The sequence below is a fragment of the Podarcis gaigeae genome (assembly GCF_964106915.1).
Source record: "Podarcis gaigeae genome assembly, chromosome: 10".
Classification (NCBI taxonomy): domain Eukaryota; kingdom Metazoa; phylum Chordata; class Lepidosauria; order Squamata; family Lacertidae; genus Podarcis; species Podarcis gaigeae.
Genome location: NC_139686.1, coordinates 54388875 through 54405131, shown reverse-complemented (window position 1 = coordinate 54405131; position 16257 = coordinate 54388875). Strand labels below are relative to the sequence as shown.

General features: G+C 40.7%; 1 long non-coding RNA gene across 1 annotated transcript; it reads right to left on the bottom strand.

Moving 5' to 3' along the window:
* Positions 1-352: 352 nt before the first annotated feature.
* LOC310825726 lies at positions 353-3022 on the bottom strand. The gene is made up of 2 exons (XR_014555489.1): positions 2329-3022; positions 353-795 (listed from the first exon to the last, which is right to left on the bottom strand). It is a non-coding gene; the product is annotated as an uncharacterized lncRNA (long non-coding RNA).
* Positions 3023-16257: the final 13235 nt, after the last annotated feature.

The window sequence follows — 16257 nt, the reverse complement described above, 5'->3', positions numbered from 1 at the left end:
TGCTAAGTTCTACATGTCAGCAACATGTCGTTCTGTAGAATGTATAAACTTATAGTTGTTGTATTCTTGATTTCTTAATGTTATTATATGACTTGGTATGCTCAGCTTTTTAATGGCCCAGGCACTGTAACTGTGATGTTTTGTGCTTTCACTGTGATTTTTTAAAAAATTGCTGTTGATTAAATATATTGTTTGAAAGCCACTTTGGAATTCACTTGAATGGAAAGTTGCAGGGAAGTGAAATAAATCCAATCATAAATCAACTCAGAGCCAGCGAATGAAACTTTTGAGTGTAGGAAATTTCCAAAATTCTTGCAAGAATGAAAAGCCTTTCCAGATAACTAGCACTTAGAGAGTGTGTGGAGGTCATTTATTATGATTATGATTATCATCAACATCATCCTCAAAGCAAGGTGTATTTCATTTAAATTTCAGCTATTACATGCCTGTTTTCAATTAAGTTGGTCAACGACCCCTAATGCCACAAATAAGATTTAACGAGGTCTGAATTGGAGTTTTCCTGCTATACATACATTAAATCAAGGGATATGGTTCATAGGATCTTTCTGTGTTGGGTGAAGCCTGCAACAATCTCTTGCAGTATCAAATCCTTTTCCTTGACAATACAAATCTTTGAAATCTCTTTGAACTTGATCCTCCCCAGATGTCGGTCATATATGTTGCTTTGATGCAATAGGGAGAGGGGGAGAGTCTTTCAATATGTAGCTTATTTGGTATGTAGAAATGTATATTCACACACTCAGCCATTGGTGTTTTGTATTTTGACATCCTGGACTTTAAAAAAGAAGACATTCTGACTTAAGATTTACTCTAGGCATGATCCACCCTTTCAAAATGTATGTGGACAATGAGTACAGTGCAGTTTCCTCAAATCTACCATAAGCAGCTGTGCTTGCTTAGAATCTAAACATAAAATTTAAGGTTTCTTAAAAAAAACCCAAAAAAAAGGCTGTTTATTTATATACCCCAAATATTAAGAAATATAAACATTCTATAACTTTGACAATGGTTTTGGATTGTCATTTGTGACGTTAATTATATTAGACTTGAATTTGGAGTACTGTCATATTCAAAGGGAGTCCCTCTGCAGGAACATGCAATTCCTGCCCCCTTACATCCAGTTGTACAATTGGCCGACGTGTGTGTATGGGGGTGTGTGTTTCCTTTGTACGTTCTGTCTTCCCTTTTTGCTGCTAAGGAATTTTCATAAAATCCATTCGATAGACTCACCAGCAACACTGTTTTCTCTGGTTCACAGGGCTGGCCCAATATATTTTGCTGCCTGAGGCAGAGCAGCAAACAGGGCTGGTTCTAGAATAAATAGCAACACCCAAGGCAAGGTGTGCCTTTTGTAGGGACCAAAACAGTTAAATCGTTGGGTTAAGTTGTCTTTGAAGAATGATTGCTGGATGGAAAGAAAACAATGCCATATTTGACGTGACTGAAAGGGATAAGCAAGCTGTGCTATGGATAAGAAAACAATTTGGAAACATCAGGAGATGGAAAATGCAACAATTCATTCTGTAGAAGCCTCAAAGAGATTAAGCACTTAAGCATAGCTAATAGTATAAAATAGGGTAGCAACAAAGGGGACTAACTGTGTGTGTCAAAAGGTATAAAGGGTTTGCTTCATATTTGTTCTTGTTTTTATTATTTATTTTGTGTTTTTTTACCTTGTGAACTGTCCTGAGATCTAGGGATGAAGGGCAGTATGTGAATTTAATTAATAATAATAATAATAATAAATTGCTAGTTGATTAGTGACACTGAAATGATGCTTTATGACTGTGTTGAACTAACATAATGAAGGTGGATGTATATGATGATATTACGTTGCTTTATCTATGCTTGTGAGGGATGCGGGTTAAACCACAGAGCCTAGGACTTGCAGATCAGAAGGTCGGCGGTTCGAATCCCCGTGACGGGGTGAGCTCCCGTTGCTCGGTACCTGCTCCTGCCAACCTAGCTGTTCGAAAGCACCTCAAAGTGCAAGTAGATAAAAAGGTACCGCTCTGGTAGGAAGATAAACGGCATTTCCGTGCGCTGCTCTGGTTTGCCAGAAGTGGCTTAGTCATGCTGGCCACATGACCCGGAAGCTGTACGCTGGCTCCCTCGGCCAATAAAGTGAGATGAGCACCGCAACCCCAGAGTCAGCCACAACTGGACCTAATCGTAGGGGTCCCTTTACCTTTATCTATGCTTATATTGCATTTGAATCCTTCATAGTGACTTCCGCATTGGTGTTGCTACCTTGCAAGCAATAAATGTTATAAATGTTAATACTGACCTGCTAAAGTTAGAACCCACCTTCTCAGTAGCACCTTTAGAAATAATCTAGCAGTTATTCCATTCATCCGAAAACCCAACGATTCTCAACTCACTTGGCCAAAGGTGAGTAATGGACGCTACAGTTGTATGCATGATTGGAAACTTTGGTCATGCCAGCGTTCCTTCTTATGCACATGTAGACCTTACACAAGTACAGTTCAGGATGCAGCAGGCCTCCAAGTCTTAACATAAAGAAACTAAACAATGCTTACAAATTCACCATATATTTCATAATTGTTACCTGTTTTTCCTCATTAGTTTTGCTTGCCTCTTTGCTGCTCCACATAATTTAATAATATCCTATAAATCACCCCGTCATTAGTACAAATAGAAGGGCTTTAATTCTCCTGAGGAAATTATTCAGTTTCCTACTGGGACTAATCTGAAAGAAGGTATTAATAGAGAGAACCAATGTTCATCTAATTTCCCTTGCTGTTAATTAATACATGAAGGAGAGCTTTATTTCCTAGTGTAGATTTTCTTCAAACTAGGTTTCAGAAATCATAATCTTTAATTTTGTGATGGAATGTCTTAGTGCTTACGTAATTTGTGGCATTATAGGAGAAAGAAGCTAATCTGCTTTGACTAATTTTATCTAATTAGCAGTTTTTTAAAAAGTGCACTTAAAGGGCTCTTTTCATTGCGACCTTTTGAGACAGATGTCTCATTCCTTCCGTCCTTCGCTTCCTCCTTCCTCCTTCCTTCCCTCGTTTCATCCTTCCATCCTGCTTGTTCCAGGTGCTCTGCTTTAAATGGCTGGATCCAGCAACAACGACAACAAATGGGAAGGAAAAGCAGCTGCTTATAAAAGACTGTCTTTACTTAAATGACTTGAACCACTGTATGCAGTGCGCAATAAGGGTAAGACCTTGGGGTAGAGGTCTAGGACCTCACTCAGCAGAATAACCAGCAGCCATCCCAAATGCAGCAGGGTTCATATCCTCCAACATCTCTCTGATGAAAACAGGGACATCCTGTTCCATAATAATAGTAATAATAATATTTATTATTATTTAAATGCCACCCATTAAACATTAAAAAACCTTCCCCATTCAGATGTCTTCTAAAGATTGTATAGTTATCGCCTTGGTTTGGGGGAGTCACAAAACTGCACACCCTCCAACATCTCTCCATTGAAAATAGGGACGTCCTAAGGAGAAGCAGGACATTCAGGGATCAAATCAGAAAGTGGGATGGCTTCTGTAAATCTGTGACTGTCCTTGGGAAATGGGGACACTTGGGGAGGGTCTGAGGGTTGTCTTCCTACATTTTGAATTAATATACATTATTTTTCTAAAGGTGGATTCCCCATAAGACCATTTCAAAGTCTAAAATTACAGAACTGTGCCCTTGTAAGCGTTAAGAAGTAACCATAACAAATGCTGAAGGGCCATTGTATCGTCATGCCTGAGAAACCGTAGCAATTATTAGGATATTGTGACATTTCTAGTAAAGTTATTACCATACTGCGGCTTTTGAATTGCTAGCGTCTGCTGTTCCACAAGGGTTTTCAGACATATGCATGCATGTGCCTATAAGTCCATAATAGCAGGGGTTAAATCAAACACGCACAGAGAGATCAACTCTCTTCTGTAAATATGGAATAAAAGAGAGAAAGAACACAATAAAATCTAAGCAAGAGGTGCTGAAGAGTCAAATGCCCACACTCTCGCAATTGCCAAGCAACCTGGAAAGCAAACCTGTCCAAGTAAGAAGATTTTTGTGCTAAATATGAAGAGTTCTGGAACAGCAGTCTGTTGCAAAATTGCTGCTTCCAGGAAAGGCGATACACCCACATTGGAACATCAACAAGCTAAACAGGCCACTTGTAACATGGTTTTATCATCAATGAGCAGCAGGAAAAGTTTAGCTTAGAAGAATCCTAGAACGCTTTTCACCCCTCGCCACCCATTCATTTCCAGGCCTAAGCATAAGGGGTTGGTTCTCGCTTTTAAAACTCTAAATGTAGACCTCCTTTCCCTTTGTGTTTCTCCGCAGCCAAGTATTGTACAGTGGAACCTCGGGTTAAGTACTTAATTCATTCCGGAGGTCCGTTCTTAACCTGAAACTGTTCTTAACCTGAAGAACCACTTTAGCTAATGGGGCCTCCTGCTGCTGCCACGCCGCCGGAGCACAATTTCTGTTCTCATCCTGAAGCAAAGTTCTTAAGCCAAGGTACTATTTCTGGGTTAGCGGAGTCTGTAACCTGAAGCGTATGTAACCCGAGGTACCACTGTATTCAACATCTCTCCTGTAGATTCCTTCCCTAGCTGAAGTATGGTAGGTATCTATAAGAACAATATAGTAATAATATAAGAATAAGGCTTTTGTTGTGGTGGAGAGAGTGGGTTAGCCACAACACACACACACTTTTCTTTAAACCTGCCATTTTATGCTAGTCTGATATATTGGAAAACCTGTGTGTGTGTGTGTGTGTGTGTGTGTGTGTGTGTGTGTGTGTGTGATGGCCATGCACACAGGTAAACAAATACCTGTATTCATGTCCACCAAGGACCTCAGGTTGCCTGGGGAGGGTGTGGAAGTACTAATTGAAGGGAGGGGCAACAAAACTCAATGCAAATACATCCCATCAAGTAATGCCTACTGGTGTGGACAGGTTCAGTGGAAAGCTCTTGTGTATGAATGAACATGCACAAAAGCACGCACAGAAAAACTGGATCAATGTGATTCAACCGCAAGTTGACACTTTGGTGTATACACAGCCTTAACCTAAAAAGAGTGTTGTTTGTCTGCTAAATGTGGGTTGTATATTAATTAAAACTAGTTTTCTCCACTGAAAGAGGATGACGAAATGAATAATCATACACTATCCATTGTTATATCTTTGCAATCTTTTTTGTGTGTGCCTCTAGCTGTAAAAGTGCTTTGCAATAATATACTTGAACTTCTAGGTCAGACATATGTCTTAAGAGACTGGATTCTATATCCTATGAAATTAGATTGGATTAGAGTAATCCAGTGTTTGTGTGCAGCAGGCACAAGATGAGGCCATCCAGTGTTTTGCGGCTGTTAGAATTACCAAGTGAAGACTGTGCACTGATGAAAATGAGAAAACACCTTCAAGTTGTGTTTGGAAAAAACTGGAGAAAAAAAGCGGGGTGAGGTGGGGGAATCCACACAATCTTTATGTGAAGGCTACTAAATTTACAAGGCAAATCCTTGCTTAAATATAAAATAGTCCTTCCAAAGCTAACAGCAACATATGGACAAGTAGAGATTTATTATACATATTTGAATCTTGGTTTTAGTTGCAAGTCTTGATAAGGATTAGAAGCTGATTCTTCTAGATATGGGTCAGAGTAATCTAAGAAGGCTGCTGGCCTGCACTTTTTCATTGGAAGACTTTTCATTAGTGGAGCTAAAAAAAGCAAACTAGCCGTATACAGAATTCCCTCTGTCCCCAGACCTGACTATTATCTAGTAGGAAAACATCACTATAACTGCCAATGTAGCAAATTTCACCAGATGAGAAGTCCCATCAGGATACCCTAGAAACCATAGCCATTTGCAGAGAAAAGGGAAATACAGCAATTCATCAAAATAACCAACTGGACAGCTACGCTGGTTAGATCATGGTGGTGGTAATGCCAACGTTGCAGGTTTGATCCCTGAAATATACTCGGAGTCCTGCAGTGATTTCATGTTCTTTATTGCAGCTTGTAAAACAGTGATTGAATTGACCCCCAAACCTCAGGCCTTTATATACATTATTTACACAAAAATAAATGCGGACCTTTGTTTCAGCCTACCTAATATCCTGATTTAGGTCTTGCCATGGTGTTAATTTCCTATAAGCAGAGGTTATAGACCTTAGAAGCTAGAACCAACATTTTGCTTGTTGATTTAATTGACTGCAATATTTATATTGCAATGTTAATAAAACTACTTTTTAGGTTAGAGTAATCTAATGTGTTCAGATCTGGTTAAGATCAATTCCTGTGTTTTTTCCTTGAGAGCTTTTAAGCCAAGCTACTGAATGCGTATATGTTAACTCTTTTAGTTGTTGGTGGGACAGAGGTTGGGAAATGACAAAGTGATGATTCTCAGGATACTCAAATCCCCTCTCTGCAAATCCTAATACTTGAGAGTCTTATAGCTGTATATATTGAGTATGTGGTGATAGCTAATAATTTTCAGGGATATTAGGTAGGTTTTGTCCTGGGGTAAAGCTGGGGAAACCCAAAACCCATTTATGTTGGCTTATCTAGTGACCCTCAATGGTGTCAGATTAAAGGAGAGGGGTATGGACTCTCTAAAGAACTCTGGGGATATGTCACACTGTCCATCTGCTTGATTTGGCTGTTTTTGAAAGCAAGTTTAAGAACTTACAGGGGCATCACAGAATTAATCTTAGCCATGTCACCTCTTTTATTTTTCTCAGGCAATAAGAAGAAACGTCCAGAAGTTAGTGGAATGACTAATGATGAAATACTGCATTTTTGACATTAGCTATTTTCTTATGATTAATTTCACTTACTGTCATCTTTTATATAAAATAACTCTAATGGGGGAAAAGTATGTATTCATTTATAAGGAGAACAAGCTACAATTACAAAGGAATGTATTGTAGCTACCAGCATTTTATCGGTTGGTCTTCAGAGCATCAATTACAATAAAAGCAACACATTAAGAAAGATCATTCTGGATCTTGGGATAATTTAGCCTGAGGAAGCTGAATGAGGGATTTGAAATTCGGCTGGAATTTAGAATGATTATCTGCCATTACTTAGCTCCTGCATGCTTTCTGGATCTAAGTATACCCCCAACAGAAGTTGGTTACCCATAATCTGAATTTTATGGCTCTGAAACCTGACCTAGATCTCTGTAGTCCTGACTTTCTCCCCTCTAAGGCTTAAAATCCAACATTCAAATTATCACTGGCTTTTCAATCTTTGCCTCCTCCTTGGCTAATTTTGTTTCCTCATGATTATTGAGCTGTACATTGCTTTTTTTATCAGAATGGCTAAAAGCTAACAGAACACATTCCTGAGAAATTAATGTTCAGAGATGCCTGCTCATTACAAGAATTCTGGTCTAGTTAAAACTGCAAAATCTTCTGCCCCAACCATCCCTACACGCATGGTCTCGTGAAAGAGGCAAAGGCTGTGCTACAGGGTAGTGGGGTGAGGAGGAAGAGAATCTCAAATGTGAATAAGAATAAAGATTTCATGGCCCAATGCATTTTTTAAAAAACCACCCTCTGGGAGCACTCTGATGTACAACAGTAGCCCTAGCCCTCTTATGTGGCCAAGCTTCACAGGACTGAAGGAGACAGCAGGAGCAAGTTTTTGGGGTCTGCTCCTTCCATCATGTCCTGGCTTCACTGCTTTCCATGTACAGTGGTACCTCGGGTTACAAACACCTCAGGTTACAAACACTTCAGGTTACAGACTCCACTAACCCGGAAGTAGTACCTTGGGTTAAGAACTTTACCTCAGGATTTTGAACAGAAATCGCGCGGCGGCAGCGGGAGGCCCCATTAGCTAAAGTGGCACCTCAGGTTAAGAACGGTTTCAGGTTAAGAACGAACCTCCAGAACGAATGATGGTAAGTTCATAACCAGAGGTACCACTGTATTGTGAAGGGAGGATCTGCAGAGCCACCACCGAAAAGGCCCTTTAAAAATACTGCCACCATCCAGACCTCATCTGAAAAGCTCAGACGGCGATTGCAGGGTCCAAGTCAGTTCATAAGCGGAGATGTGGTCTTTGAGATATAAAAGTCTTTAGCTGCATAAGACTTTATAGGTCAATACCAGCACTTTGAATTGGGCTTAGGGGCTGATTAATACTCAGTGTAGCCAGACCAGGATTGGAGTTCAGTCTTGTTCCAGAGATCAACCCAGCTGCAGTTTCCAAACCGTCTTCAGCGGAAGCCCTATGTATAACATAGAAAACAGAAGTTAGGCTATCCCTGTCTAATTCGGTGCACACCAGCTGAAGCTGATGGAAGGCACTCAGTGACATCAAGGCCACTTGAGTCTTAGTTGACAGCAAAGGATTCAGGAGTACCCCCAAGCTATGTAGCCGCTCCTTCAGAGGGAGTGTAGACCCGTCAAGAGCAGGCAACTATCACATCCGGGGAACCACCCACTAACAGCACCTCTGTCTTAATCTGGATTGAGCTTCAGTTCAGTGGCTCTCATTCAGCACATCCCCTGTCACAGCTGCAGATGTAAAGGAGAAGTAGAGCTGTGTGTCATCCGCATGTTGTCAGATGCCACAACCTTCCAGAAAATTGCTGCCAGGAAGCAGCACCTGTTAGCATGGTTGCGCCAAGTCAAATGTTCCTCCATGCTGTTGCTTCCATGAAAGTGGAAGTATGGAACATTTTGCACTGTCTGATCTGGGCTGATATCCTACTTGCTTTTCTCTTCACTTATCTGGGGACCATTCACATATGGTTTTTGTAATTTTAGACTCGTTTTGCAGAGCTTGGCATTTTATTGTCACTGGAAAAATGGGTGTGTTATTATACTTAAAAAGATAAAGGACCCCTGACAGTTAAATCCAGTCACGAATGACTCTGGGGTTACAGAGCTCATCTCGCTTTACTGGCCAAGGGAGCCGACGTTTGTCTGCAGATAGCTTTTCTGGGTCTGGCCAGCATGACTAAGCCACTTCTGGCAAAACCAGAGCAGCGCATGGAAACGCCGTTTACCTTCCTGCACTTTGACATGCTTTCAAACTGCTAGGTTGGCAGGAGCTGGGACCAAACAATGGGAGCTCACCCCGTCACAGGGATTCGAACTGCTGACCTTCTGACCAGCAAGCCCAAGGCTCAGTGGTTTACACCACAGTGCCACCCACGTCCCTGTTATTATACTTACGCTCACCAAATTTCATGGAATCATCATACCATCTTTCTATCAGCAGATCTAAAGGCAAAAGGAACTGAAGAGTGGACTTCCTCTTTTCTGTTCTCTATTACAACAGTTTTCTCACTCAGTTCTTCAAAAAGCTCAAAATCTGAGCAGCTGGAACTTGGCCATTGGCATGGAGTTGCTTTTTAAGTGCCTTCCAAACATTTGTTCACACACTTCTCAGTCTTTCCACTCTTCCCTCACTTTCCACTTGGCCGAGTGTTTTGAGGCTCGTGTTACCAATTATAATTCAGGCCAAGATTATGAAAACTGTTCAGAACTAAAGCATAATTGGTGTTGCACAGAGTCAACTTGTGCACCTGGTGATGGAAAGCAATCGCAACATTTTGGTTTGGTGTTGTTATTTTAAAAATCTACTGGTTTGGGGTTTTTTTGTTTTTTTGTTTTTGCTGTGTGTGGGTTGGTTATTGGGTTGTTGCTTTTATTTTGCTTATATATTTTGTGGTTTTATATTTTGATTTCTGTGAACCGCCCTGAGACCTCAGGATATAGGGCGGTATATAAATTCAATAAATTAATAATAATAATAATGTATGTTATAGTGTGTTGTGATGGGCTACAGGGACAAATGCAGATATTGAAAGAAGGCCCATGGGGAATATCAACAATCAGGATTCTTGCACCTTGTGTATATGTGCATTAAGAAATGTGACTACTATGATTCCAATAAAATAATTTCACAGGTAACATACCCCTCTAATCAGCAGTTAATTGTGTGCAATAAAATATGAATAAGCAAAACTAACATTACTAGTAATTGTGAACAGGATTGTTAGAAAAATTGTTTCCAAAGTTTATTTCAAAACAATGTTAAAACAATCTTTCTTCCCTTTAACCCCAGGAGTATCATAAGAAGAAGGACTCTAGTCTGAGAAGCCCCACAATCTAAATTTTGTCAGTGAGAAGGTAAAAAGTAGCAAATTATGAAAATTTTCTGTGTTCTAGTTTGTCTGGTTGTTTTTCTATGATACATACTGTCAGGGCTGCCTCTAGGTCCCAGCTCACAGAGGACCAACGCCAGGTTGATGTAATGTACAAAGGTCTTTATTGAAGTTTGGTTTCCATTCCAATGCCAGAGCGTGCAGCCCTACGTCTTAACCTTAGATCGGCGAAGTCCCGTCTGACTCATCACCCCTTCCGCACCAGTTTAAGATCCTAGCCCTACTCCACCTCTTCCGTTGTTCTTTCCTCCTCTGGGTCCTCCTGCCCCCTGGGGTTTCCTCCTTTCTGGACTCTTCTGACGCTGACCCCCCTGAGTCTTGCCCCTCCTTCCGGCGGGCTTTAGGACCTGGCTCCCTATCCGGGCTACCTGCTGTGCCGCTCGCCTGTACATTTGAACTTGGCGCACGCGCCCAGCCGGTAACCTTCCTCCTGACCGTTTCCCCGCTCTCCGATGGAGGCGTGGTCAATCCTGACTCATCTCCTCTCGCTGGTAGTGAGAACACTGGTCCCGATTCCTGGGACTCCTCCCCCCCACTGCGCTCTGGTGGGGAAGCTGGTCCTGATTTCCAACTGCTGCTCTGGGAGTCCCCGCTGGCCCCTTCCTTCTGGGGTTTCCCCCTTGGCACCCCCCTTGCCCTGGCCATCGGCGCTCCCTTCTGTGAATCTTCCGATTCGCTGGAGAGGCTCGTGGAATCCCTCTGACCGCTGTCACTGCCTCCACCCCCCTCGGATTCCTCCTCCTCGCTCTTCATCTCCGCCCACTCCTGTGCCTCTGCTCCTGAACCCCTGACACATATGTATTTTACATGTTAAGGATTTCCACAGATGCAAATCATAACAACTTTAGTTTGATGTCAGCATAAACTGAATGTTTGCTTGATTTCAGTATATTTGTAAATCTAACCCATGCTCCTAGTGGGTGACTAAATACAACGTTCTTTGACATGCAAGCAGGTTAGTGCAGACAACCTACTTGGTATTCAAATCACACCCCACTATAATGTTATGTTCATGTTTAGTCTCCAAAGCACGAATAATTCAAACATTAATGGAAAGGTCTTTTTTCTGTGCTCCTTGAATACCACATCACTTCTGGAAGAATTGCAGTCACCTGTCCATCATGGAAAACAACAAGGATTGCAATCACTTGACAGCCCGTTGGGCACTTAATAATTCTAGACGCTTTGCTCCTGATTGGTTTAAAACCCACTGGAAACTCAAGCCATCTCTCTTTTATGTCTGAGGTATAACCTCTGTTTTCAGAAGGGTTTATATAGCCTCATCTTATTTGACTTTGTTGTAGCGTTTGTGTTTTAGTAAATGGGAAGCAGCCACTATTATGAGAGGAAGTATTGATCGGCAATAGATATATAACGATTGCCTGTTTCACTGGCAATGATTACTTAGGAGTCCCACTGTGTTCAGCTGAACTTTTTCCCAAGTAAGTGTGCATCGAAGCGCAGCCTTAATGCTTCCCTAGACATTTGGGAAGACCCATTTTTAGTTTAAGAACAACTTCGATTGTGTTGAAACAAATGACTTGAACTACCTCCATTTCGTTTTTATTTCAAGGGCTCCTAAACTGTGAAGCGGGCTGACTCCAAGTTTTTGTACTTTCCAAGACTGCATAACACATCTGTCTCTATCCTATACAGTGGTACCTCAGGTTAAGTATTTAATTCGTTGTTGTTGTTGTTGTTGTTTAAGTGTTAGTTCAGTCCCAATGGCCACTAAACTTGCTAAGAATCTCATTTTGTGCCTATAACCCAAGAACATTTTCAGTCAGCTTGATCCAGTGAACTTCAGAAGCAACATTGAAGTGTTACTGTTAAAACAACGGTTTGCCTTCACTGTATTCAGTTAGCTGGGTGAGGACTTTCCATACATCTCCTCACTGCTCTGCTTGCCTGCCTCACCCTGCCTGCCTGGTTCTGATGCGTCCCTCACCCTGGGGCATGCACAGTGCCTCACCGATGGACCAGTACAAATACAGTGGTACCTCAGGTTACATACGCTTCAGGTTACAGAGTCCACTAAGGCAGAAATAGTACCTCAGGTTAAAAACTTTGCTTCAGGATGAGAACAGAAACCATGCTCTGGCGGCACGGCAGCAGCAGGAGGCCCCAGTAGCTGGTGCTTCAGGTTAAGAACAGTTTCAGGTTAAGAACAGAATTCCAGAATGAATTAAGTACTTAGCCCGAGGTACCACTGTATTCTAGGCCTTTCAAAAATAAAAAAAATATTGTGTGCTCTGCCGGTGTGTTAGAGCCGAAATGAATATTAAGATTAGTTTTATGAATCTATAGGGCATGCAGGCCAACAAAGCAGATGTATAGGTGTTCCTTTGGGAGGGTCAGGATTTAGCCATGCAGATGTATAGGCTTGAGGTACTGGTATTTCCTGAGGGCCACATATGAGAAGTGACAGGATAAGCTGCCTTCCTCCTTTCCTTTTCTTCTTTGCCAGGTCATTCCTGCATCCAGATCTTTAAATCCCACTGAGCCTTTCGCACTGTTTCAGATCTCTCAGATAAAATATCTGTGATCAAAATCTCAGAAATACATTCAAATGACCTTAAAACCAGTTTTGCAACTGTGATTTACATGGAGAGCTCGTTTTGCTAAATTAGATACGATAGCTGAGAGAGAACTGTGAAATAAATAGCATTTTCAGCAACTTTTACCAAAGAAAAAAGAATCAATAGATCTGAACACCATGGCAACAGAAGAGTATTTTGAGCCTGATAACTGATATCCATAATGGCATCAATCCCTCTGAAAGTCATGTGGACTCTTGCTGCTTCTTTTTCCAGCTATCTGTCCAGTCTGTTTCTCATTAAGGAAAATAAAAATTGAGTACCCTGCTAGGGTTTTCAGAAATGCAATAACTTTTAGAAATGGCTTATTGTAGCATACTATGTTCTTCCTGAGGGACGTGGGTGGTGCTGTGGGTTAAACCACAGAGCCTAAGGCTTGCCTATCAGAAGGTCGGCGGTTCAAATCCCCATGACGGGGTGAGCTCCCATTGTTCGGTCCCTGCTCCTGCCAAACTAGCAGTTTGAAAGCACGCCAAAGTGCAAGCAGATAAATAGGTACCGCTCTGGCAGGAAGGTAAACGGTGTTTCCGTGCGCTGCTGTGGTTCGCCAGAAGCGGCTTCGTCATGCTGACCACAAGACCTGGAAGCTGTATGCTGGCTCCCTTGGCCAATAAAGCGAGATGAGCGCCACGACTGGACCTAATGGTCAGAGGTCCTTTTACCTTTACCTTTATGTTCTTCCTAGGGCAAGATAGGTTTTTAGAGGTACTGTACATTGAATCAATGTACTTATTTTAAAGGCAGTCTAGTTGGGAACTAACAACTGAGATGCTGAGGACTAATTTGAGCATGCCTGGTAGGGTTTTTTTTTTATTTTTATTTGAATGGTAGACACCCACACCCATACACACACACATCCCACCTTTTGATAATCAACTTACCTCAAAAGTGGTTTGCTGTACAAGATGGCGGGGGCAACAAATTGCAAAATACAAGTTCCTTGGGCATGCTGAAATCTATGTGCAGTTCTTTGCAGTCCACCATAAGGCTCCAAGCTGCAATCATTTCTAATGCCTGACATTAAAGTACATAAATAAGATTGCTGCATGAATCTGTGTAATTTCAGGTTCAAACGTCACAAAGGGTAAGAGACCTGGAAGGGCTCTTCGGTCTATCACACCACCCCGGTAATTTGAGCACTGTATGAAAGGATCTGAAAGGGAAATCGTAGGAAAGTCCAATACAGTACAGCCTGTTTCTTTAACACAGCTGATTGAATTATTGCTGTTTCAAACTGAGATATAATGCTACTAAACTGCTGCCCTGGTTTTATGGCTCAACACCTTATGCCCATGAGGGGGAAATGGTGGTATGTAATGGCTAGTTATAGATGTTTTTATTGCTCACATAACTCCCAAACTCCTAAATATAAAGACAAAAAGAGCTACCTTATGCTGAGTAAAACAAATGACTCATCTAAAAAAGCACTGGCTACTACACAGACTCCTAAGTCTTAGGCAGAGATTTATTTATTTCTTTATAACCCTGTCATCTGAGATTCTCTAATTTGCAAAGAGGGTTGATACAGACAAAGAATGTGGTGAGACTTCTTATTGCCAAACTAGTTGAATGTACTTGTCACCAAATTGTTTTGAGTTCAAATACGTACTTTGAGAAGTTAGGACTCCCAAGTGAACTTGTTTTGATGCCCTTTCTGAGAAACTACCCCACCAGAATAAGTGAGGTTTACAACTGGAACAGGTAAGTGCATAGCTTTTGATCAAGTCAACATTTCAATGAATCTGCTGCAGCTTAATTTTGATACCACCAAGGGAACTTTTCTCACCCGTGCATTATTTTTTGAGAAAGAAGATTTGAGGGAGCAAGCTAAACCCATGGTCAGCATTATCAGGGATTCATGGAGTGCATTAGCTACCACAACAGTGCTCACTAGCACAGGAGGGGCGGCCTAGCAGGAAAACAGGTCCAGCTTTGTGCAACATAACAGACACACCTAACTTAGGCAACCAAGATCTTCCAAACTCAGAAAATACAGGATCTCATTCACTTCGCGGTTGTACTGTCCAGAATTATTTTATGCTTCCTATTACAATCTTGGGCCTGTCATAATACTGTCCCAGCCACCACTTCACAGGGTAGCCTTGAAGAAGCAACTGATGATTTGCCTTATTTGGTGTGCAGATAGACAAATAAGCAATAAGATAGATAGATAGATGATAGATAGATGATGATAGATAGATATAGATGATAGATAGATAGATAGATAGATAGATAGATAGATAGATAGATGATAGATGATAGATAGATGATAGAGAGAGAGAGAGAGAGAGAGAGAGAGAGAGAGAGAGAGAGAGAGAGATGATAGATGATAGATAGATAGATAGATAGATAGATAGATAGATAGATAGACAGACAGACAGACAGATGATAGGTAGAGATAGATAGATAGATGATAGATAGATAGATAGATGATAGATAGATAGATAGATAGATAGATAGATAGATGATAGATAGATGATAGATAGATAGATAGATAGATAGATAGATAGATAGATAGATAGATGATTGATAGAGATGATAGATAGATAGATAGATAGATAGATAGATAGATAGATGATAGATAGATAGATAGATAGATAGATAGATAGATGATAGATGATGATAGATAGATAGATAGATAGATAGATAGATAGATAGATAGATAGATAGATAGATAGATGATAGATAGAGATAGATAGATAGATGATAGATAGATAGATAGATGATAGATAGATAGATAGATAGATAGATAGATAGATGATAGATAGATAGATAGATAGATAGATAGATAGATAGATGATAGATAGATAGATAGATAGATAGATAGATAGATAGATAGATAGATAAATAGATGATAGATAGATAGATCAGAGATAAGAAAGTCAGCACCTCTGCCTTTCACTTTGCAGTTGTAAAATGGAAGTTACTATTCCTTGCTGTACAGAGTTTGGGAGGGCTGCAAAAACGTATAACAGAAGAATGGATGTTGGATTGGTAAATTTTCCTAAGCATCTTAACAAGCAAAAAGTAATGCTTTTTCTCCACTTTGCCCACTTCAGTATTGTGCTATGTGACTTTTCAGTTCTGAAAGCTCTTCTGGCAGCTCCTTTATGATGCCTTGATGCATTAATTTTACTGTTTCTTAAGAGAAATTAATGAATGGTCTATCTCTGAACATGTTTACCCCTAAATAAATCCCGTGAGACTTATGATTGCAGCTGAAGAATCAGGCTGCAAGTGTGATTACCTGTGCAGGAATATGAATAAGAAATAAAAGAATAGAAAGAATAACAATTGGACAATTTTGCGAGTTTTGTATGTGGAGTTATGATGGAACTGGAAATATTGAACTTGGCAATGTAAATCACTATCTGCAGAACTTAATATAAAGAAATTTGTGGCAGAGGTATCTGAGATAAAAATAGATTAAAAAGGGGGGAGAAAACTTGGAAGATCAATAGCAATC